Source organism: Panthera leo, chromosome A1, assembly GCF_018350215.1.
Source record: "Panthera leo isolate Ple1 chromosome A1, P.leo_Ple1_pat1.1, whole genome shotgun sequence".
NCBI classification, from domain to species: domain Eukaryota; kingdom Metazoa; phylum Chordata; class Mammalia; order Carnivora; family Felidae; genus Panthera; species Panthera leo.
Genome location: NC_056679.1, coordinates 15,737,117 through 15,760,046, shown reverse-complemented (window position 1 = coordinate 15,760,046; position 22,930 = coordinate 15,737,117). Strand labels below are relative to the sequence as shown.

Sequence of the window (22,930 nt, the reverse complement as noted above, 5' to 3'; positions counted from 1 at the left end):
TCTTCAAAAAGGAAAGGGTAAGAGACACACTCAAGCCATCTTAAGTAAAACTGAGCTTAATGTAACAATATACAGTAAAACCTTGGATTGTAACTTGTTCTGCGAGTGTACTGCAAGATGAGCAAACATTTCTAATAAATTTTAACTTGATGAATAAGGGATGTCTTACAATACAAGCAGTATGTGATCACATGACTGTCACATGATCACAACTGAGTCAATGGTTCCTCTCTCTCTCTCTCTCTCTCTCTCTCTTTCTCTCAGAGCGATTTTGGGTGATCGTCTCCCATGCTCGGATGCTCAGTCTCAAGCTGTGGTGTTTGGCAGAAATCAGTGATTTTTCAGGACACTGGAAGGTGCCCATAACTGGCACTAGTGTATTTTTTGTCACTTCAAAGCATCTATGGACAGTCCTTTGCTCTTCCACACAAGAGTAAGCTTAGGAATGCTTTGCTTCATTCTAGGTCAGGCTGCCTGCAGATATAGACCCTTCCCTCTGCTGCTTTATTGCCAGCTTCATTAAATACAGTATATCACAAGAATTTATTAATACTGTACTGTAGTCACCTTCTGTTAGTGATAGTGAAAGTCGTCCTACACAATAACCCTCCTCTCTCTTATCTCCCTCACATCAGCCATAAAGATTTTCAAAGGTGAGTGCAGGTTAATTTTTATTTTTCTTTATGCTTTGTATTTTCCTTATTATTTTGTATTATATTACAGTACTATAATCATTTTTAGATTAATATTTTTGGGTTGTGGAAGGAATCATCTGAGTTTTCATTACCTCTTATGGAGAAATTCGCTTTGATATACAAATGCTTTGGATTACAAACATGTTTCTGGAATGAATTATGCTCGCAAACCAAGGTTTTACTGTATAAGGTCTAGAACTGCAACTCTCAACAGGTAAGCAGCCAGGAACTGATAAATATGTAGGAACCAATTATTCTGTCTCTCAGCTTATCTCTCCTCTGGCTTCCAATTTGCTGAGTTATCTCCTACTGTGCTACTGGCGTATCCATTCCTTCATTCTGTATTCTTTTTACTACTTCATAGCTTCAGCTTTTTTCATCATCACATGAGTTTTGACATGATAGATCATTGTATAAACTCTGTTTCTCTTTTTCCCATGTGTTCCTGGCTCTACTTCTTAGCTTCTCCACATGCACCCTTCCCACTGCTGTCACATGTCCTCACATTTCCTACATCAAATACAGCCATACCCCATTTGACACTAGAAACGATATTCCTGGAAATGAGAACACTGAATCAACACTTCACAGGGTCAGCAAAGCTGTGTCTCCATGAGGACTCATTCTTAGCTACAAACAGCTTATCATTCAATGTTTATTGCTTGCTATTCACATTCTCTTTGTTCTTAGTAATTATTCTAATGGTGACTTTAGAATATGGAGTGTTGCATGCACTGGGAGTCACACCATACAAATGGCTGCCTAAATTTGCACTTTCAGTAGGCTCCATGATTGAGGCAATTTGTTAGAAATGCATTGAATTTACAGGCTAATTTGGGAAAAAATTGATATATTTACTCTTAAGCACGTATGTATGGATAGACAAATGACAGGTAGATGATAGATAGAGATGATAGATGATAGATAATCAATAGATAATAAACAGACATATATCTTCATTTATTTAGATATTTTCTATGTCTTTCAATCAAGTTTTAAGATTTTTCTCTTTTTCATTCTTTACCAGGTTAATTCCTATATAATACAGAATTGTTGTTTTCCTTTTGCAAATGGCTTATTATATCCTATTATTGCCTTGTTGGCTTTTGCTAGTATAGAAAGAGAATATTGAAAAAGGAAAGAAAGAAAGAAGAAAGAAAGAAAGAAAGAGAAAAAGGAAGGAAGAAAGGAAGAAAGAAAGAAAAGAAAGAAAGAATATTGATTTTTGTAAGTTGAAGAGAAGTTTTCTTTTTGAGTAAATTCTTATTCTGTTACCCTGGATAACTCCTTTTAAGATATATTCTCTATCTCCATTTTGTTCTATTCTTTTCCATTTTTATTATAATATTCATGCTGGTTCTTTTGTATATTATCAATCTTCTTTAAATGTAGTCAGTCATTTAGCAAAAAAAGAAAATGGTACTGAGGCTTTGATTTGGGTTTTTAATTAACCAAATATTTTATTTCCATAGCCCTAAATCTGGATGTTAAAAAAGTTGATGTGACTCACAGGAGTGTTCTTAAGTCCCAACTCTGGGTGTTGTGATTCATGTTTCCCCTGCTTCCCGGCTCCCAACTCCTCACTCTTTGCTTATGTGACTTCTGGCAGTCTCCCTTCACTAGAAAACAATATTGTAGATAAATGTCATTGAACTTCCAGGCAAAGTTCCAACTTTGCCTATATCCAACTTCATGAGTAAGCAGAATCTAGAATATAATCCCAACTATATCCAACAGATATAGTCTCCCTCCCACCATCAATTCTGACAACTAGAAATACTGGGTTAATGTGTTTTAATTCAAACCACATGTATCTTTTTTAACACGGTATTCTGATTTTATATCAGAAGTGTGGCATTGTCTAAGGACAAATATAATGCAAAGAAATCTTAAACTGGTCTCAATAGGTTTATTGTTAGCAATGTTGGTAAAATCTGTAACTACCCTATGAATGATAAGGCAATAAGTAAATATATTAAGGTTTTAGGAACCATCTTATTTAGGATTCTCCCTGAAGCAAACCCTGAGATGGTAATTCCAGTGAGAGTAGTTTAGTTGGAAAACACAAGCAACACTGGTAAAGAATGAGAAATTAATGCTGGGAGGGAAAGGCATCCCATAAGGGCTGCACTATTATGACACCAAGCTACCACAGTGAAGAATTAAAGCTTAATCCTGCAAGAAAACTCTGAGAATGCATGCAAAAGATACACCTCAGAATTGTCCACCTCTAGGAAAGAGGGAGCTCAAGTTTTCATATACCTGCTTATGAGAGTCACTAATTGAGGGCTACGCTCTAGAAATTGTTCATTCATTGGCATTTCCAATATATCCTGTGCACAGGCAGCTCTCCACAGTTGCAGGGAAAAAAAGAAACTTAGTCACAGATGCAGATACTAGCAGTTGTAAACGAGCAGGATTTCTCAGAGACATGGATGGGGAACTGACTATCTACTGCAGCCCATCCCTTGCACTAATCAGATGTACTCTGTCCTCATGTTAATTTCACTTAATCTAGTTCCTGTTTCTTCAAAATGGTACCCAGTCACAATTCTGATTTAAAAAGAAAAAAAAAACTTACAACTTAATATTGGTACAAGCTACTGTCTCAGCTGGCTATTGCAATCTGTCCCAAGGCCACAACTGATATTCATCATCTCCCTTTTCTAAAACACATTCTAGATTCTCCTTACTCATGAATAGCATTTCTACTCTTCCAGGTTGGCTGCTCAGTGGAGTAACCCATACCTTCCTACCTGAGAAGTCTGCACCACTGGCTACCTGACTTTGTCAGGATACTGTTTCTGCAATTTCCTATTTACAGTAATCATTGGGTTTGAAGGCAAATTCAAGTTAATCTCCTAGTTCCAGATATACTTCTTGCTGTCTCATTATATAGCAGCAAACCTACCTCCTCATAATAATCAAGGTCAATCACTCCTGTAAACATATTAACCCTTCATTCCCATCTAGTCTATTCATATGGGGAACCCAAAATGACTAGGCAGCTGCTGTGACTTGAAGATTAGTGGAATGTTACTTTGTTCCCTGGGAACCCAGACCTCAAATCCTACAAATCTTAAAGTTGTAGGAATAGAAAGCATACTTTCCCCCAAGTGGGTCACTTGAGGTAATGGTGTAAAGACAGCTTCTACTTCTATGCCTTGGATCTATGCATTCAATCTAAAGGAGATATACAGCAGTGTATACTGGTTCAAAGAATATAACATCTTTAAAGGTAGCATCCAAAAACTCCAAGCAGATGCCTTTGCTTTATCTTTAAGGGGCCTTTTCAGCGTTCAGATTGGGGGCTTCTAGGTGATAGATAGTGAGATCAGTGGATCCCACACATACTTACTCTTTACCATAAATCAGTTCCTTTGTCAAAAAAAAATTATATGAGATACCATAGCTATGAGTCAGACACTCTGACCCCTAAGACAATGGTGCTGACTAAGGCACTTTGGCAGAGAAAGTAGACTAATAACTGGAATATGTATCAATCCAGTAAGAATAAATGGCTGCCACCTCTAGTTTTGGTGTCCTCAAAGTGTGGGACATACCAACAGCTCAGCTGTTGACACTACTGCTGACACTTTGAACATTTCACAATAGTGAGAGCCAGATTAGCCTCAGTAAAAGGAAGCCTAAGCTGTTGGGCTCATGTATCACCTGCATCCCTACCACAAGGCTACTCCTTTCATGGGCCCATTGTGCACACACTGGGATGGCCAAGAAGAGAGACTCAGTAACTTCACCTAGAAAAAATCATCCTTTCCCTCTATTCAGTGTCTTCTCTGATGTGGATGACTTCTGGGGAGTACTGCTGTGAGATAAAAATCTACATAGTTTGTTCCCATTCCTATTGATCAGTCCACATTCCTCTTTCCCACATCTCTTGTTAATTGATCTTCCAATTTCACTCTCTCCAGATCCCTACTGAGCATTTTCCTTACTGGTAGGAAATGGAAAGTATGATGGCTTTTTTACCTTGGTTGGGATGTCTTGTCATCCCAAAAATCTCTAAAATCTCTAAAACTTTCACAATGTGGCAGGCCCTTAAATGTTTGTAAAATAAGTCTCCCAACCTCTAGCATGTGTCTTACCAAGGCATCTAGAGTACTTATGACTTCTCCAAACATCATGTCATCAGAAGGGTAGACCAACATGAGTTTTCTGAAAAATTTTCAGATAATTAAGTTGCCTTTACACTATGTTGTGATTGAGAGTAGGAGAGCTAACATAACTTGAACAAGTCCATGAATGCATATTTTTATGTCTTCTAAATGAATGTGAACTTCCTCTGACCCATTTTTCTGTCAGGGAATGAAAAGAACACATTCTCCAGATCATTTGCTAAACACCAAATGTAAGAGACTGTGCTGATATGTTCTGGTGAAGATACACATGCAGCACAGAGCTGGAATTGAGTTCTTGGTTAAGTTTTCAGGGGTCCACTTTGTCTGCTCTGATCCATCTGTTATTTTTCTTTCATAAGCAAGACTAGTGATGATGGTCACTTGAAACATATTTTCAGGGTGTTTCTTATCTCTGACATTCCATTTGGGATTCAGTATTTTTTCTGATTTTCTGTCTCAGTTGGGAAGAAGGTGAGGAAAGTTCAAGGGCTTCCATTTGACCTTTCCTACCATGGCTGCTCTCACTCTATAGATCAGGTAACCAATGCAACAATTCTACCAGCTACTAAATATATTCATCGTGAGTATGAACCAAAGGACTAGGCAATGACCACAGAAGCCTTTGTACTCACTAAGAGGTGGACTTAGGCCAGGATCCATTTATGACTTCACTTACGAGTTTGCATTAGTTTGCTAAGGCTGTCATGACAAAATACCACAAAGTGGGTGGCTTAAATTACAGAAATGTATTGTCTCATAGTTCTGGAGGCTAGAAATTCATGATCAAGGTGTCAGCAGGTTTGGTTCCTTCTGAGGTCTGTGAAGAAAAGATCTGTTCCAAACCTCTCTCCTTGGCTTACAGACAATCACCTTGTCTCTGGGCCTCTCTACATCATCTTCCCTCTGTAAATGTCTGTCTCTGTATCCCCAAATCTCCTTTTTATAAAGACACCAATCATATTGCATCAGGGTTTACCCTAATGACTGTACTTTAATTTAATAATCTCCATAAAATCCCTATCACCAAATAAGATCACATTCTAAAGTACAGATGGTTAGGACTCCAACATATCTTTCCTGAAGGACACAATTCAACCCAGAACAGACCTGAACTCTATACATACCCTCTCTGAAGGGATATCAGTGTCAAACCAGACACTGTATCCACCAGCCCTGGAGAAGTATAGGTATTTCCTTTTACTAGTATATAACTACTCTCATAAAGGACTACAGATATTGTTAGGAAAAGATTTGGGAAATTATTGCTGTTTGTGTTTACTGAAGCACTGAAAAGTTCTTCATCAAGATAATTCATCATTCCCTTCAGTCAATGCTGAGTGTGAGAACAGCTTCAGATCTGGAAACTTGATAAGGGATCATGTTTGTTTGTTTGTTTGTTTGTTTGTTGGAAGCCAACATGAACATTTGAAACACCTGCTCTTGATCTTTTTGCATAATGAGATACAACAATACACTCATGGGTGCCCCCTCCAAATTGTCCTTAGTAAAAACATTGAGAATGAAAGTGTTCTTTTTCTTTGTAGAAAAGAAAAAAAAACTATCAAGAGTAGTTTGAACAGTAGTCACCTTCTTCTGTCTTATAGATAATGATATAAATCAACCATCTTTTTATGCCTTGACAAACTGTCATACTACTTTCTAAGTTTGAATCAGCTTCTAGCATCTTATCCTTTCCACTTTTAATGTGATGAAATATCTCTGAGAATTCCATGAATGTAAAGCTTTCCACTAGCATCACTTTCTTAGATGTTTTCATCTTTTGTGTTATGACCAATTTTCTCATGTATGTCACTTGCCTTCACTAAGTTCCTCCGATTGCACATCTGGGATCTCCCTTTTTTTTAATTAAGTTTTTTTTTTAATTCCAGTGAAGTTAACATACAACGTTATATTAGTTTCAAGTGTACAATATATAGTGACTCAACATTCTATACATTACTCAGTGCTCCTTGTGGCACATATGGAATCTCAGCAGTGTCAATATTCCCATAGTCAGCTATTTCTTTTATAACCCCATTTACATTCAATTAGAATTTCACTTCTTGCATTATCACTTTAGTTTCTTTCCTGTACTTTGTAATGGCTAACTCCCTCTTTCAGTTATCCATTTTTATAAAATGTTACATGGCTTTCTTACTGGGAGATAAAGAGACAATACAACTATACATTTGTCATCTGGGCGTAAACTGAATAAAAGATGTTCAGTGGCCAATTATCTTTGGATTTTGCAAAAAAAATGGTACTGTCCTTGATCATGATGTGAATCTGTTATTTATGAAGTGCTCTGTGCACTGAATAGATAGAAGCAAAGTTTGTACTCTATGTAATTAATCACAGTTAATATACCTTGATAACTGAAATTTGAACTGTGTGGCTGGAGCACTGGTTTTTAACAGAACTAACTAAAATTCATGCATATTAGAACCATGTAAAGCCAGGACTTTAAACCCCATCTAACATGCCCACCTCTCTAAGTCTCTTAACTCCTCCTTCAGTACTTTGCCAAGGCACTTCCAGCATCTCTACCATCCAAATAGAAGATTGTAACTGATTCCTGGTGTCCTTGACAGGATGTTAAATCCTGAGCCATGTGAGAACATTCATATCAGTAAACTCTTCCTTATCCAGACATATTTCGTAACTCCTGGCACAGCACTTTCAAGATTGATTTCTAGGCACATTAATAATATATTTCTACGTAGGTCCTGCAACTCATCTGGTGAATAGTACCTTTCTTCCCAGTCAGAGACAGTACTTCCCTAACTGGGCTACGCTGAGGATGAGCCTAGTTATTGACTTACATACTTTAGGGACAGTTGGAGCCAATCCTGAGGTAAGTATACTTGTGAAACATCTGCCTCAGATAAGGATTCTGTATACTGTCCAGGCAAGACAGAATTGGGAGTGGAGGTGACTACTGTCCTCTGATAAGAGGCATCAGTAACTTCTGCAGGCCCAGGAGTTCAAGGATATCTTGAAGAGAAATTCAGTAGGTACTTCTGCAAGCTCAAGAATTCATGAAGATCTTAAAGAAGTTCAAGATTCTCAAGTCAATCCATTCTAGATATCATGGTCCCACTCTTTTTGGGTTACTAATTTTAGAAAGAGACTTGCCAGAGCTGCTATTCAGCCTTCTTTGTAATTCTACCACAGGAGAATCAGAATCCTGAAATTAATTTTCAATACAGGCTATCCTCTAGCTTTAGAAAATGAGAGCTTCCTTAAATACTGTCAAAGAGATTTTCTGGCTTTCACACAACTCCCATGGTTCAGGACTGGCTAGTTTGAGTGTGTGGTTTTGTTTTTTTCAGCACATCAATGCCCATTTAACAGCAAGTGACTAAATCCACAGTCCTTATAATTACCAATCCCACGATCTCTCAAATTCCAGATATACTGCATAAGACAGTGCATTACCCTGCACCTCATCCCATCCCAATTCCCCAAAAGACGAGTCTTAGTGATTATAATACTACAACATGCCAGAGTTTAAGTCCACCCTACCTAACACTAGCTATGGAGTCTTTTACGTAATCTTAAGGTCAAGAGGTCCTATTCTAGAATCCATCTTGAAAATCTGCCTTGTAGTATAATTTCTGGCAGAAATTGCCTTAGTTTGGGATTCTCCGCCCTTCACAAGCAGACCCCCCAAAAAAATCAAATGCAAATCTTTATTTTGGAGTTGCAGTAAACAAGGGGTGGGGGAGAACGTGAGATAGGGAAGATGAGACTAAGTATCACAGCGGGTAACTGGAGTTTAATGCTTTGAGGAATATCTTGGAAATGATAAAAAATATATGCATCAGAATTATCTGACCTGAAGGCCAAAGAAGCTGGAATATTTATATACTTATTTTTCTCAGTCACTTGTTGAAAGCAGCTCGCAGGAGTTGTTCATTCCTCAGCAAGTCCAACCTGCCATGTTCACAAGGGAAAAATCTTTCTGTATCATAGAGAGCCTGCATCCAGTACTGGCAGTTAAGCTAGCCAGAAAACACAGTACTGAAAAGGCCTCCGGAATCGAAACAAGGCAATACAGCATCTACTATATGAGCCATCCCTGATCCCCAGAAAAAAATTGCGTATCTTGAATCTTGGTGCTGGGTAGAATTGAAAAGCAGTCTCACCATGAATCGGATTTAGAGAACTCCCTGGATTACCAGATCACCAAAGAAGGAGGAGCATTATTAGGTGGGTGTTATGACCTGAATTATATTCCCCCAAAATTACATGCTGAAATCCTAACTCCCAGTCCCTCAGAACGTGACTGTATTTGGAAGTAGAGTCTTTAAGGAGGTGATTAAGTTAAAATAAAGCCATAAATCCAATTTGGATGTTGTCCTTGTAAGAAGAAATTTGGACACACAAAAAGACACCAGGGACACACATGCACAGAGGAAAGACAATGAGAAAACACAATATGAAGGCCAATATGCAAGCCAAGGAGGGAGGTCTCAAAATATTCTGAACCTGACAATACTTTGACCTTGGACTTCTAGCCTAAATAATTATGAGAAAAATTCATTTATACTGTTTAAGCCACCCAGTAGAGGTAACTTTGTTTTGGGAGCCATACCAAATTAACATAGTTGGGATGGTTCAGTGATCCAGTGACAACATTCTCATGGGAGCAGAACCACAGGAAAATGATCCTTCCATCAGGGTCAACTCTATCCTGGATCAAGCAATTCCTCTACAAGTGCAATACAGCACTTTTCCTTGTGCTCCCTGCTCTCAGAACAAACAAAAGTTGTAAATTTTACTGTGCCTTCATTTGATAATGTAGAGGCCCATCTTCAGAAATGGGATCCAGTAGAAATGACACCACAGATAGTCTTGGTCATTTAAGTATGCCTGATTCACTACTCCTACCTGAATGGGACATAGTTGGCCTAGGTTCTCATCCTCCATTGTATCCTTCAGTCAGAGGTAAAATGTTGCAGAAGATACCAGGGGATAATTCCTGAGAAGAGGACCTTCTGTCCCTTCCTCTCCCCTGGAAAGCTAGTATGGGCCTTCCCAAGGATCCTCTCCCTATCCCAGCATACCCTCTATTGGAAATAAGAAATGTCTCTCCACCAAGCACTGGCTTTTGTCTTCTGTCTTATAACCTGAAAATAGAAATTAGTTAATCTAGCCTTCCTATTAGCCTACTTCTAAAGATCCAGGATCACAGAAAGGTGTTATTTTGTGCCTCATACAAAGTACTTTTTTTCTTTTAGTTTTATCATTATTTGTTAAGTAAATATACAATAGCTTAAATGGAAATCTGATAAAATTATAATTCTTTTTTTATGTTTGTTTATTTATTTTGAGAGAGAGAGCAAGAGCAGGGGAAGGGCAAAAATAGAAGGAGAGAGAGAATCCCAAGCAGGTTCCATGCTGTCAGCACAGAGCAGGGCTCAATCTCACAAACTATGAGATCATGACCTGAGCTGAAATCAAAAGTTGGACACTTAACCAACTAACCCACACAGGTACCCTGGTAGAACTATAATTCTTAAAATAATGATTATTGCAATGTGAATCTTATAAGCCACTTTAATTTTGTATTGTAAATAGTGTAATTACAGTAAATTGGTTGTTTTTAACAAGTCCAGTAAAAATTCAAATACAGAGCAAGAATTTTTTGTCCTTCTAAAATAATTTTGAATTTTTTTTCGTTTTTGATTTTACTGCTCTTAGTTAAGTGGCTATATAATAGTTTAAATAGAAACTTGATAGATTTATAATCCTAAAGGTATTATTTTATAAATACCTTGTAAAAATATACATATAAAAATATAAACCTTATCAAAAAACTGCTTTTATTTTATAAGTTGAATTGGAATCCAATTCCAAATGTCATCCTTAAGCCTTAGATAATGTTAATTTGATATTTTGTTGTTGCTCTTTAACAAGTCTTTCTTGTTAATACAGAAATAAATCTTTTATTCTCAGTGTTAAAGTCAAGTAATTATATAACACCAAACAGAAGCTTACCAGAATTATAATTTGGGGTATATTGTTTCCTAACAATAAGTTGTTAGTGTTGTTTATTTAAGAGTGAAATTTATGGATCAATTGTTTCATTTTCTTCTATTTCTAGATAATGGGAGTACAGTATTTTGTTTGTTGTTATTAGTTTCCTACAGCTGCCATTACAAATTACCATGAACAAGGTGATTTACAACAACAAATTTATTCTCTTACAGTTGGAAGCCAGATGTCCAAAATCAAAATGTCAGCCAAGGTGTACTCCCTCTAGATGCTCTAATAGAGAATCTTTCCTCCCACCTCTGGTAGTGCCAACATCTCTTGGGTTCCTTGGCTTGTGGCCACATTACTCCATTCTCTACCTCTGTTTTTGCATTGCCTTGTCCTGTGTGTGCCTTCTCCTCTGGGTGTCTATCTTATAAAAACTCTTGTCATTGAATTTAGAGCCCACTCGGTTACTCCAGGATGATCTCCTCATCTCAAGATCCTTAAATTATTTACACATATAAAGACCTTTTTCCAAAATAAATAAATAAATTAATTAATTCATTAATTAATAATAGTAACATTCACAGATTCCAGGACTTAGGACATGGACATTCTCTTTTGGAGGCCACCATGAAATTCAATACAGTATTTTATAACTTCCCCATAAAATGAAGTACAGTGAGAGTTTTTGATGAGTAGTCTAGCAAGTTGAGACATCTGAAATTCAAAATCAATTTCTGTATACCAAGAACTATATTTACTCTGGGTGTTAAACCAATGTTTATTTTTAAAAGATGGTAATTACTCTTTTTGAAAAAAAAGAAAGATACTAATATTAGTGAAATGAAAAGATAGTGGAATTGGAAGTCAAAGTACATTTATTTTTTTAAATGTCTATGTATGTTAAGGACTACAAAGATACATACTAAAATGTAAATAGTGGTAATGGTAGGACAATGGGAATGGGGAGGGGGATGAAGAAGAAATTTTATATTCTTTCTTTGCATGCATTTGCATTAAATGCACTAGTGCACATGTCTGATGCCCCAGCATTTGTGGCTGCCACCCAGAGGAAACATCCCTTGATACCTTGGTTCTGGTGGCCAGCAGAGATTGTGTTCATGGGTTCAAAGGGATGGTAGCAAACAAAGAAACAGTTCTTAACTGGCTATCATGTCAGAGCTCAGTGCAGAAGGAGCAGACAGAAATACCCATCTTCCAGTCCTCCCTGAAACAGGTGTATTTGCACTTTAAAAGCTACTGCCTGAGAGTCTAGTTTCCAATCAGCCTGCATCTAGGTGCTGATTGAAATCTTTTCGTTTGGAACACTGACAGGTCTTGGCACACCCTCAATCACTGGGAGCAACTAAGAACAAAGTAGGCAACTAGACACTCACAAAGACTTAAGAGACAACTACAAGGTAGGGCAAAGTTGAATGATAAGACTCATCTCCTACATGAGGTCACTCCTTCAAGAAAGGGAGAGGTGGCTATTTTATCTAATGCATAGACACCAACACACACAGCCAAGGAAAATGAAGAAACAGAGGAATGTGTTCTAAACAAAAGATCAAGAAAAAAAAGAGCACTTGAGATGACCCAAATTACTAAAATCAAGAACAAAAGTGGATGGAAGTCCTAACCAGAGCAATTAAGCAAGAAAAGAAAAAAAAAAAAAGTAAGGCATTCAAATCAGAAAGGAATTGGTAACACTGTCACTATTTGCATATGACATGATATTATATAATGAAAACTCTAAAAATTCCACCAAAGAATAATTAGAACAATTGAACTCAGTAAAATTTCAGGATACAAAATCAACACACAAAAATCAGTTGTGTTTCTATAAACTAACAACTAACTATGAAAAGGCCAAATTAAGAAAACAATACCAGTTACAATTCCATCAAAAAATAATAAAATATCTAGGAATAAATTTAACCAAGGAGGTGAAAGATCTATGCACTAAAAACTAAAACATATTACTGAAAAAATTTGAAGAAGTACATATAAACTTTTGTGTCTATACTTTTACACAGTGAAGGAAACTATCAACAAAATGAAAAATCAACCTACTAAATGAAAGAAAACATTCACAAATGATATATCCACTAAGTGATTTGTACCCAAAATATATAAAGAACTCATATAACTCAGTAAATTAAAAAAAACAAATAATCTGATTTTTTTTTAAAAAAAGAGCAGAGATCTCTTTACCAAATAAGACATACAGATGGCTAACAGACACATGAAAGATCCTCAATATCACTAATCATCAGGGAAATGCAAATCAAAATCACAATTAGATATCACCTCACACCAGTCATAATGTCTAAAATCAAAAAGACAAGAAATAACAAGTATTGGCAAGGATATGGAGAAAAGGGAATCCTCATGCACTGTTGGTGGGAGTGCAAATTGGAACAGCCACGGTGGAAAATAGTATGGAGCTTCCTCAAAAAAATTAAAAATAGAAATACCATATAAACCAGTAATATCACTACTGGATATTTACCCAAAGAAAATGAAAACACTAATTTAAAAAGATATATTCACACTTATGTGTACTTCAGCATTATTTAAAATACCCAAGATCTGGAAGCAACCCAAGTGTCCATTGGTAGATGAATGGGTAAAGAAGTGATATAGATAGGTAGATAGATAGATAGATAGATAGATAGATAGACAGATAGATGATAGATGATAGATAGATATAGATGTACACAGACACAAGGATATTACTCAGCCATGAAAAAGGACGTGATCTTGACATTTGCAACAACACAGATGAAACTAGAGGGTATTAGGCTAAGTGAAATAAGTCATACAGAAAAAGACAAATGTCATATAATTTCATTTATATGTGGAATCTAAAAACAAAACAAATGAATAAACAAATACACAAAAAACAGAAACAGACAATTGCCAGAGGGAAGGGGATGGGAGGGATAAGCAACATGGGTGAAGGGGAATGGGAGAGACAGGCTTCCAGCAATGGAATGAAATAAGTTAAGGGGAAAAAAGGTACAGCATAGGGAATATAGTCAATGGTATTGTAATAACATTGTATGGTGACAGAGGGCAGCTATACTTGTGGTGAGCACAGCATAATGTATAAACTTGTCCTGTCACTACGTTGTACACTTGAAGCTAATGTGACACTGTATGTCAGAACTATCCATCAATTAAAAACAAAAACAAAACAAAACAAAATTCTGTCGGGGACTATGAATTATGATCGTTTGGCATTTAGAAACAGAGTGAATATGGTTTTCATTTTTGCCATAGTATTTCTCTGTTCCTTTAAAACATTTGAAGCACTATCTAAGCATTATCTAAATATGAAAATGCTTGATAGAAAAAAAATATCCTATGACAGTTTAAAATACCTTCTGAAGCACAGACTGAATCTGATGCACCAAAGTTTGAAATAGATGAATCTGGTGATGTTACTTTTTATTTTCTTCTAATAATATTCTTCATGGTTACATATGTTTTACCAACTTGTGCTCTATGCAAACATTCCTTTACACAGTTACTCCTCCAAAAATAACCCATTAAAGGCTTTTATATAATAAAGGTCCAGTCTACATCTTAACTTTGATAAATCAGATTTTCCTAAACACACATGGTGAGGAGCGCGGGGTTGTCTCAGTCAGTTAAGCACCTAACTTTGGCTCAGGTCATGATCTCCCGATTTGGGAGTTCCAGACCCACATCTGCTGTTAGCACAGAGCCTACTGCTTCAGATCCTCCGTCCCCTTCTCTCTCTGCCCCTCCCCCACTTGGGCTCACTCTCTCTCTCTCTCTCTCTCAAAAATAAATAAACATTTTTTTAAAAATCACATCCTCGGGGCGCCTGGGTGGCGCAGTCGGTTAAGCGTCCGACTTCAGCCAGGTCACGATCTCGCGGTCCGTGAGTTCGAGCCCCGCGTCAGGCTCTGGGCTGATGGCTCCGAGCCTGGAGCCTGTTTCCGAGTCTGTGTCTCCCTCTCTCTCTGCCCCTCCCCCGTTCATGCTCTGTCTCTCTCTGTCCCAAAAATAAATAAAAAACGTTGAAAAAAAAATTTAAAAATCACATCTTGGAGGTACCTGGTTGGCATAGTCCGTTGAACATCTGACTTCAGCTCAGGTCATGATCTCACAGTTCATGAGTTCAAGCCACACATTGGGCTCTGTGCTGACAGCTCAGAGCCTGGAGCCTGATTTGGATTCTGTGTCGTCCTCTCTATCTCTGTCCCTACCCCAGTTGTGCTCTCTCTCTCTCAAAAGTAAATAAATAAACATTAAAAAAAATTAAAAAATAAAATTAAAAAAATCACATTGTGAATTTTATCAACAGATAAGTTTTGATGGCCAAGTAAGAAATGTATGTTTTTGGAAGAAAATTTAAAACTGAGGCTGTCTATGTCTTATATGGACATCAAGGCCCCCGATGGTTTTTTTTTTTTCCTTAATAATAAATGTTTATCTGTTTCAGTTCATTGCCAGAATTTTTTGCAACTAACCAGTATATTAGGAGCCAGCTTATTTCCCGAGAGATATGATTACATTAGTCACTCAGTAAATCTTGAATTAATTTCGTTCCATAGTTTTCTAAAGAATTCATTAGATAATCTCTGGATCTAGAGAAGCTAGTCACAAGGCCTAAAGAAATTCACCTTCGGTGAACCAAAAGAAAAAAAAAAAAAAAAACAACGGGTAGCAGCAATATGCTGAAGAAATCTTAACAAAAGTTTTCCCAAATCTTAACAAACATGAATCCATGATACACACTGAATATTTCGACTACAAAGTAAATAACTCAAACCTCTATTTATAGCCTCTCATTCTGTGTGGCCACTGTAGCATCTTATTCTGACAGTCTGTAACTCTAAAGATTTTATGTAAATCAGGGATTCACTGGAAGCAGAGCTCTAGATCCAACAGCCACAGGGGTGATTCTTCAACGAGGGACAGTTTAATAGCACAGGCCTGAACTCATGCTAAGGTGTTGCTGACAAAACTCTTGGCTGCTGGGAATAACGTCCTTCAAGTAAGGAATGAAACTGTAGCTCTCTCACTGACATATTGCATTCACCCTTTTCTCTCATCACATCAAAATAAGCCAAAGAGAGGAGATAAGCAGAGCCAAGTTGCTGAATATTCATTAGCTGCATCCCTGCCGGCCCTCTCAATGGCAGGCTCTCGTTAGGTCACTTGTTCCAGAGAGCACACAGACAGGAAAAGTATATGGCAGCAATTGTTAGACTCCACCCCACAGAAATATACCATTCCCACCCTCAAAACCAGTCCAGAAAATCCACCTAGCTCCACACAGAGTAGGCTTCAAAATCAGTTCACCCACTGCATCCCCAAACCAATTTTCTATCACCTACATTTTTTTAATAAAATCTCAAAATGGCCTTAGAAAGAAGGTACTAATTACTTCCTACATTTAACTGCCCAGAAACAACTCTGAATACATATTAACAAACCTTTGTTTCATAAATAAACAATACTAATCCTGTCCACAGTTTGTATATTTGTCAGCAAAAAGTTTAGAACTAAAAGATGTCATGGGAAATTAGAGTGATATTAAAAGAAAGTCAAAACAAATATCAAAGTACTTGATGCATTTTTCAATAAGTCATGTTACTAATTAGCAAAGCACAGTCAGTGGCATTAAAAACAAAAACAAAACAAAACAAAACAAAAAACAATGTAACTCTGAGTTTTCATTAATGTGCTATGGAGGAGAGAGGTTTATTTTCACTGAGGTCTGACCCCACTAGAACTTGTTTAGTTTTTTTCTAGCAGTGATAAATGACAATCAAAGTCTAAACCCTGAGACCTCTTAACTGTTAGTTTTCACTGGAATATAAAAACCATACAAACTAAAGTGTATTACAGTGAATGAAGTATATTCCAGCTGGCCTTAGCTGCCTGAAGAACCCAGAACAGCTGTGTGAACTCCTTCATAAATTTGCCTGCGTTGGTGAAAAGGGAGGTTAAAGTCTACAATAAACAATGCTGGAGGGCTGGTGTGGCCAAAGGAATCTGGTCCCTGCACGAAACACTAAGGCCCAGATGTTCAGTTGCCCAATAAACCATCAGCTCTCACTTATTCCACATAGTTTTTATAAAAACTTAGTTGGAACAGTCTATACTCACCTTGAGAGCAGACACCACAAAAGAAGAATATGGATCTTTTCAAGATTAATCCTTTTCAAGAGTTAAGAGTTTGATAACTCAGCAACATTCCCTTAAAAAGCAAAATTATCTTTGTATTTATGCCATGAAATAACATATTCAGAAACTAAGGAGATAAGTAAAATGCTAGGACCCTGAAATTTTTTTCCCATAGAAAAAGATAAAGTCTCTTTTAACAGCCTAATTGTTGCTCTTTCTCATATATTTAGAAGTATTTTGTTTACAAAGAGTTTTCCCCCCAAAATTTACTTATCTGAGAAAACCATCTGAATTCCACTAATGAAGCCAGCCTAAGCAAAGATCAGTCCTCATATCAGCTCAGTTGCTACAAAGGAAAAGGAATAAAATTGACCTTGACCCAGAGAATTACATAACATATCTATTATATATTACGTTGAACAATGCAAGGGAAGATTAAAAAGCATAACATTAAGGTGTAAAGATTAAAGTATAACATTTTATATGAAATACGTAGGCTACTACCAGAGCTTTCAATCTTTTCAAGTGTATACATTATATGGAATTTAACAAAGAAGTAAATGCCAGACAAAACTTACATTACTGGTGTTTGTAGAGCTATAATTTAAAATTGGTTATCAAAAGGCTGTTTTTCATCCACATTGGATATATCTAAGAGACCCAGCAAAAAAAAAACAGAACTATGGGCCAATATCCCTGATGAATATGGATGCAAAAATTCTCAACAAGATACCAGCAAATTGAATTCAACAGCATATAAAAAGAATTATTCACCATGATCAAGTGGGATTCATTTCTGGGCTGCAGGGCTGGTTCAATATTCACAAATCAATCAATGTGATACATCACATTAATAAAAGAAAAGATAAGAACCATAGGATCCTGTCAATTGATGTAGAAAAAGAATTTCCTACAAAGGAAACAATCAACAAAACTAAAAGGCAACCAACAGAGTGGGAAAAGATATTTGCAAGTGACATATTGGACAAAGGGCTAGTATCCAAAATCTATAAAGAATTCACCAAACTCCACACCGAAAAACACATAATCCAGTGAAGAAGTGGGCAGAAGACATGAATAGACACTTCTCTAAAGAAGACATCCACATGGCCAACAGGCACATGAAAAGATGCTGAACGACACTCCTCATCAGGAAAATACAACTCAAAACCACACTGAGATATTACCTCACGCCAGTCAGAGTGGCTAAAATGAACAAATCAGGAGACTATACATGCTGGAGAGGATGTGGAGAAACGGGAACCCTCTTGCACTGTTGGTGGGAGTGCAAACTGGTACAGCCACTCTGGAAAACACTGTGGAGGTTCCTCAAAAAATTCAAAATAGATCTACCCTATGTCCCAGCAATAGCACTGCTAGGAATTTACCCAAGGGATACAGGAGGGCTGATGCATAGGGGCACTTGTACCACAATGTTTACAGCAGCACTTTCAACAACAGCCAAATTATGGAAAGAGCCTAAATGTCCATCAACTGATGAATGGATAAAGAAGTTGTGGTTTATATACACAATGGAATACTACTTGGCAATGAGAAAGAATGAAATATGGCCTTTTGTAGCAACGTGGATGGAACTGGAGAGGGTTATGCTAAGTGAAATAAGTCATACAGAGAAAGACAGATACCTATGTTTTCACTCTTATGTGGATCCTGAGAAACTTAACAGACGACCATGGGGAGGGGAAGGAAAAAAAAAAGTTAGAGAGGGAGGGATCCAAACCATAAGAGACTCTTAAAAACTGAGAATAAACTGAGGGTTAATGGTGGGGGGGGAGGGAGGGTAAAGTGGGTGATGGGCATTGAGGAGGGCACCTGTTGGGATGAGCACTGGGTGTTGTATGGAAACCAATTTGACAATAAATTTCATATTAAAAAAATTAAAAAATTAAAAAAAATAAAAACTAAAAAAAGAATATATCTGATGATTTATGAATACTTATCACTTGTATTTAGAACACTTTCTGTATAAACATCAGATGCACACCAATCAAATGCCTCAGTGGACACTTTTTTTTTCTTAATATGCTCTACCAAGGGTTTGCAAATTACACTATCAACCACCCTGCACCACACCTATCTTCGTAAATAAAGTTTTACTGGGACACAGCCAGTTCATTTATTTACCTATTTTCTATGGTTGCTCTTGAGTAGAATTTAGTAGTTGTAACAGAATTAATGTAACAGTGTGTGTCAACTATGCTTCAAAAAAAATAAGAATAATAATTAAAAGAAACTAAAAAAAAAAATGCTGCAAGAGACACTCTATGGTCCACAAAGTTTAAACTATTTATCATCTGGCCCTTTAACAAAAAGTTTGCCCAATATTTTTCTATACTCCATCTATCTTTATTTAATTTCCCAATTTTACACTCATTTTCTACTAAAATACATATTTCTAATACCTTATTTATTATAAACCCTGATTAACATTTAGTATACCTTTAGTGATTGGGTTGGAAAACACTTGTTCTTTCCAAGGAAATATGAGTTGTTAGCTTTCATAACATAAGCCTTGCTCGTCATCTTCTACCTGTTTTTACATTTACTCATGTTTCATTTTCCCTGTGCAGCCATATAGGTTTGTGCAGGTTGTTCACTACACAAAAGGGCCCAGCAAAGGGATGAACTGAGGCTAAATGCAACCCGTATACCACCTACCAAGCCATAATCCTTGACACAAGGCCATGTCCCCCCAAACGAAAGGGCACTTTTATTCTAAATTGCATGAAGTTCTCTTGCTCACCAGCTTTGCACCCACATCACATGGTTTTCTTGTGCCCACAGACAAAAAGGCATTATTTGGTCCAGCAGAAGAACCCTATGTTCCTCCAATGTTTTTCAGCAGATCTCTGATAGGAACCCAGAAAATGCAGGTAAAATTCCCAAGTAACATTCTGTATGTCCCAACTTCTGCATAACTTAGTTCTGGGATTACCCCAGACTGTCAGCAATTTATACTGATGAAGTAGGAGGTGGAAGTTGAGAGAGAAGATAAAGATAGCCTGATAAACAGAATATATATATCATTTATGTTGGGAGTGTGAGAAGGTTCTTAATAAGAGGAAAATAAGGAAAGAGGTTTGAACTTGTCTAAATCACTTACAACATGGCCCAATCTCTCTGTGGAAGTTATAAATTTCTAGGGTTAATTATTTCCTGAAAAGGAAAACAGAGAAGAGGGAAGAAAGTCATTAATTTCTTAGGCAGAGCAGGATGGTAGTGATGGAGAGAAATGATCCAGGAGAGGAGATATTGAAAAGGTAGATAAGGGGCACCCGGATGGCTCAGTCAGTTGAGCATCTGACTTTGGCTCAGGTCATGATCTCACAGTTCAAGGGTTTGAGCCCTGCATTGAGCTTTGTGCTGACAGCTCAAAGCCTGAAGACTGCTTTGAATTCTGAGTCTCCCTCTCTCTCTGCCCCTCCCCCATTCGTTCTCTCTCTCTCTCTCTCTCTCTCTCTCACTCTCTTTCTCTCTCTCAAAAATAAATAAATGTTTTAAAAAATCTTGAAAAGGCAGATAAAATAATGTTTACAAGGAATGAGCAACGTTCTTATGGAAAATTAAGATTAGGAGAAGTCAAGGATGAGAATTGAAAGAAACAAGAGGATTAGACATGAAAAGAAGGGCCCAGATAATGGGAATAAAAAGATAAAAAGTGGTTTTTGAAATGAGAACCCTGAGTCACAGAGAAAAGAAAAATGAGAGGAGGAACCACAGTTGCAGCTGTAACCTTTCAGCTAACAGGCAACTGAAGAAATCACGGATCTGTTGTATGGTGAAAGATGGTAACCACATTTACATGGGGAGGACTTCATAATGTATATAAAAGTCGAACCACTCTCTTGTACACCTGCAACTAATATTCCAAGTCAATTATATTTCAATTTAAAAAAAGAAATCTTTGATCTATTTTGTCTTAATACAATATGCAATTAACCCCAACATACAATGCATGACGGCAGAGCTGAAGGAACTTGTGTAGAGGTCAGTGTTGAAATTTTTAAAAATTAAATATTTAAACATTTCATAATAGAGGGGAAATACAGAATAATGTAGAAAATTAAAGTTGAATTTTATATTTTTCCCAAGAATTCTTTAGCATTGCACATTTAGATTCCTTATTCCACCTACCTCTCTTGAAATAAACATAATTCTGAATTTTCAAACTATTACACTGAACTTATTAAAAGGTTATTAAAATTGCTCATGGCTAAAAACATTAGAATGTAAAACATTTTACCAAAATAATGAATGAGCCCTCGGCAACTCTAAAGTAAATACTACAAAGTGGTTATCTGAGTTAAATACTTGCGTTTGTGGAGGTCAAAACATGAACTATTATTAAGTCTTAAAGTGACTAATGAATTAGCTGGCTATTCTAAACTCCATGTTCAGAGAAATGTTAATGATAAAAAAAATAGTGAACCCAAATATACACACCCACATACAGAATGGTTATGGGGGAAAAAATCTTCTTTAACCTGTTCCTAGATTTTTGACAAGTTTGAAGTGAACCTCTCCTAAAGAAACCACCTGTCCACTGTGAGAGATCTACTCCCAGCTACATCATCTCGCCACGGAAATCACACCTCATTGTGTGTGACCTAAACAGACCGATGGTATCCTGAAACCAATCTCAGCACAACACCACATCTGAAAGATACAATAGTGGATAAAAGTTTTGTTTCGTTTTTGTCTTGGTTTTCTTTTGCCACACAGCTTACCACAAATCTGGCAATTAATTTGCTCACAGTTCTGTAGTACAGAGTTCTGTCACAGTGTGACTGGATTCTCTTCTCAGGGTATCACAAAACAGAAATCAAGGTGTCAGCTGAGCTGAGTTTTTATCTAGAGGCTCTAAACAAAAATCCACTTCCAAACTCTAATTGTTGGCAGAATTTAGTTCCTGGAGATTTTGTGAATGAGGTCCCTGTTTTCTTGGTGGCTGAAATGAGGGCATCGTCAGCTCCTACTGGCTTCCCACTGCTCCCTGCCCAGGGGCCCTCTCCACAACAGGGCACTTGCTTCCTCAAGGCCTGCAAGAAGCATGTCTCTGCTGCTTTGAAACTCTGACATCCCATTCTGGGACTGACTGGAGAAAACTCTCTACTCTTAAAGGACTTAACTGATTAAGCTGGGCCCACTAAAGATAATCTTCCGTTGCCATATAGTGTAATATAATCATAGAAGTGGTGGTATCATCACGTTGACAAGTTCTACCCACACCCCATGGGGAGGGGATTATAGAAAGGCAAGGGTCATTGGAAGTTAACTTAGAAATCCACCTGCCAGTTTTGTTTCAGTTTTGTTCACAATATAAGGCTGGTGATGATGCCATGAAATGTTTGCTTTCATACAGCCAGTAACTACTCTCAACATCATAGTCCTCCACTGACGATGGCAGTTATCCTGAAAAGAACAGTGGTTGGCAAGACAACAGTTGGTGAGATCAGGATCTTACAGAAAAAGGAAATTGGAGGAGCAATGAAAAGTCATTAAATATGTGTTAGGATCTGTGTATTCTTTCCTAAACCGTATTAGTTGACATCAAATTGTTTAAATAAACAATCATCCTGACTCATCTTCAGTTATTCAGGAAATATGCCTACAGACAACAAGAGTTACTAAGACTTGTAAATTTTGATTTGTTTAATGGCATAAATCTAAAGGAAAGGGGCAAAATAATTATCATCATACTCTTTGTTTTAAAATGGCTGAAATGGGGGGTCTGGGTGGCTTAGCCAGTTAAGTGACCCACTCTTGATTTCAGTTCAGGTCGTGATCTCACGCTTGGTGAGATTGAGCCCCGCACCTGTGCAAAGCCCACTGGTGACTCTCTTTTCCTCTCTCTGCCCCTCCCCTGCTTGCACATGCACTTGTGCTCTCTCTCGCTTTCTCTCCCGCAAAATAAATATT

General features: G+C 37.2%; 2 long non-coding RNA genes across 3 annotated transcripts in view; one reads left to right on the top strand and one right to left on the bottom strand.

The window, feature by feature from the left end:
• Positions 1-22,930, bottom strand: part of LOC122198474 — a 250,733-nt gene that overhangs the window by 133,959 nt on the left and 93,844 nt on the right. The window lies entirely within an intron of this gene.
• LOC122198687 lies at positions 7,573-21,648 on the top strand. The gene is made up of 3 exons (XR_006193112.1): positions 7,573-7,688; positions 19,796-19,884; positions 21,506-21,648. It is a non-coding gene; the product is annotated as an uncharacterized LOC122198687 (long non-coding RNA).